General features: G+C 41.2%; 1 non-coding gene across 1 annotated transcript; it reads left to right on the forward strand.

The window, feature by feature from the left end:
* Nucleotides 1–319: 319 nt before the first annotated feature.
* LOC143295547 (U5 spliceosomal RNA) lies at nucleotides 320–436 on the forward strand. Its single transcript, XR_013057035.1, has one exon. It is a non-coding gene; the product is annotated as a U5 spliceosomal RNA (small nuclear RNA).
* Nucleotides 437–3,400: the final 2,964 nt, after the last annotated feature.

The following is a 3,400-nucleotide window of genomic DNA, read 5'->3' on the forward strand; positions in this document are numbered from 1 at the left end:
GGGTGGATAGATAAACAACCAGACAGACAGACAGACAGACAGATAGATAGATAGATAGATAGATAGATAGATAAACAACCAGACAGACAGACAGACAGATAGATAGATAGATAGATAGATAGATAGATAAACAACCAGACAGACAGACAGACAGACAGACAGATAGATAGATAGATAGATGGATGGAAAGCTAAACAACCAGACAGACAGACAGACAGCCATACATACACACATACAGACAGACAGACAGACAGATAGATAGATAGATAGATAGATAGATAGATAGATAGATAGATAGATAGATAGATAGATAGATAGATAGATATGGTTTCTCTTCAATAAACGAGAAAATCTTTCGCCTTTTACTAAAGATTTCCGTGGAGAGGAACAGATTAATGAGTCTCAGACTAATTTGTCAAGCCCTTCTCTGAAGGGTAATTTTTAGTGGAGTGATGGCCTAGAGATAACGCGTCCGCCTAGGAAGCGAGAGAATCCGAGCGCGCTGGTTCGAATCACGGTTCAGCCGCCGATATTTTCTTCCCCTCCACTAGACTTTGAGTGGTGGTCTGGACACTAGTCATTCGGATGAGACGATAAACCGAGGTCCCGTGTGCAGCATGCACTTAGCGCACGAAAAAGAACCCACGGCAACAAAAGGGTTGTTCCTGGCAAAATTCTGTAGAAAAATCCACTTCGATAGACAAAACAAATAAAATTTTACAAAAACCCGCACGCAGGAAAAAAAAAAGAAAAAAAAAAAGGGTGGCGCTGTAGTGTAGCGACGCGCTCTCCCTGAGGAGAGCAGCCCGAATTTCACACAGAGAAATCTGTTTTGATAAAAGAAAGAAAAAAGAAAATAAACAACCAGGCATATAGACAGATAGAAAGATAGATAGATAGATAGATAGATAGATAGATAAACAACCAGACAGACAGACAGATAGATAGATAGATAGATTGATAGATAGATAGATAGATAGATAGATAGATAGATAGATAGATAGACATATAGACAAACACACAGTGGCGGTATCCTAACACGACTCAATATGTAGACAGACAGACAGACAGACAGAGGCGGTATCTCAACACGACACCTCACCCACCCCCCCATGTACACACAACCACACCCAGATTCTCCTGCCATAGTCCCAGTGCCAGCAGTCCATAGGGACCTCTTGATGCTAGGTCGTCATGCATGAGGGCACCCGCCAGAGGAGACAGTGCCCTGCTGTTGAGCCAGTCTAGTCTTCAGTGACGCTGTTGAACTGATTCAACGTAAGCAGGACACCACCAACTAATGGCAATAGTTATTCGCTTTGTCGCCGAACCAGACAAAGGGAGTGTCTCCACCAAGTGTTAACTCCACCACCACGTCCCTCCAGCGACAGTCCCTCATGAGTCTGTCAACACGGAATACATTGACAGGAATTCATCATAGACACGAAAAAGTGGTGGAGGATGGAAAACTAAGACCACCATCATAATATTAGGATGTATTTCATGTTCCAGTTTCTCAATGAGATGTCACTGCGTTTGAATAAATAGATATATACTGCCACCGGGGCTGATCTACCTTCTCTAGAAGACATATATTATAAGCGGCTACTCAAAAAATCAAAATCAATCAGCCAGGACGAATCACATCCAGCTTTTGGGATTTTCGAGATGCTCTCCTCTGGTCGACGGTACAGAAGTATAAGGACGAAAACCAATCCCTTCGCCAATAGCTTTTTCCCCAATGCAGTCCCTCGAACAAATCCAGTGTGATAAATAGAATTGTGCAACCAACAACCATGTACCGAAAGATCTAGTCATCAGCCCCATCCACATGTAATATGCAGCTTTTGTTCAAACGTGTGTGTGTGTGTGTGTGTGTGTGTGTGTGTGTGTGTGTGTGTGTGTGTGTGTGTGTGTGTGTGTGTGCGTGTGTGTGTGTGTGTGTGTGTGTGTGTGTGTGTGTGCGTGCAGTTTTTTTTATATTGATATGCACTTGTATGTATCCTAATTTCTACTGTATCTGTGTTTGTGTACGATTTTCGATTTATGTTCGTATCTTGTTATGTACTATCCCCCTCCCCCTAATATTCCTTGTGACCCCGGTACGCTTGGTAATAAAGACATATTCTATTCTATTCTATATGCTACACTACATCTGCCAGGCAGATGCCTAACCAGCAGCATATAACCCAACGCGCAAAGTCAGGCCTTCAGTGCATGCCTATACATTTGTGTCTCTGTCAGAATGGATTTCTTCACAGACTTTTAACTCACTCAGTACGGCCAGTCCTCTCTTCTCCTCTACACAGACCCCTCGGATGTCCAGTGGGTGTCTGAATGACCCAACCTTTAGCTTCCGTCGTCAGAACTGTGGTATTCTTTGTCAACATTAACCTCTTCAGTATAAGAGCGTTCCGCTTGTAATATTTTGATGATGGTAATTGGGATGAAACGCTGTTAACGTCGTCTCTTTCGCCGTTCATATGGAGAGAGTTAACCGAGGACAATACTTATCTTGTCGTGGTTCTTTACCAGTGCGCCAAGTGCGTGCTGCACGCGGGATCTCGACTTATCGTGTCTTCCGAATGACTAGACGCCCAGTTTAATTTTCCAAGTCAAACGTGGGAAAAAGGGCGAGAGCGAGAATCGAACCCAGGCCCTTCACGGACACTATATTGGTAGATGAGCTGTCTTAACCATTCTATCAACCTCCACTTTCCACCTTCCACCATCATAATTTTTATCAGGACATAACAAAACCACAACATTAGCGTCTTTTTTTTTCTTTCCAAAATCGAAGACGAAAGATGATGTGGTTGCTGCTGTGAAGGTTCACTTCGGTTTAGACTTTTTCCTGCAATTTATTTTATTTCATTGTCTATCTGCTTATATTTTCATGTTATTTATTTATTTATTTATTTATTGACTCACCTGTGTAAACAAAGTGAGTCTATGTTTTAACCCGGTGTTTGTTTGTCTGTGTGTGTGTGTGAGTGTGTGTGTCCGTGTGTCTGTGTGTCCGTGGTAAACTTTAACATTGACATTTTCTCTGCAAATACTTTGTCAGTTGACACCAAATTAGGCATAAAAATAGGAAAAATTCAGTTCTTTCCAGTCATCTTGTTTAAAACAATATTGCACCTCTGGGATGGGCACAAAAATATAAAAAAAGAAGCCTAATTATATGCAGACTGCATTTACTGTTATATTTATATTTTTTGTATTCTCTAAACTTGGCACTTTGACCTCTTATTCTGACACAACAACAAGAGGAGTTATTATTATCATTTTTTGTTCAAACAGGAACTTCTTTTGCTAAGCATGGAATTTTTATTTTATTTTGCAAACGTTTTGTTGCAGATAGTAAAAAAGGGAAATTACTCTGTAATTAATGCTAGGG

Source organism: Babylonia areolata, chromosome 20, assembly GCF_041734735.1.
Source record: "Babylonia areolata isolate BAREFJ2019XMU chromosome 20, ASM4173473v1, whole genome shotgun sequence".
Lineage (NCBI taxonomy): Eukaryota > Metazoa > Mollusca > Gastropoda > Neogastropoda > Buccinidae > Babylonia > Babylonia areolata.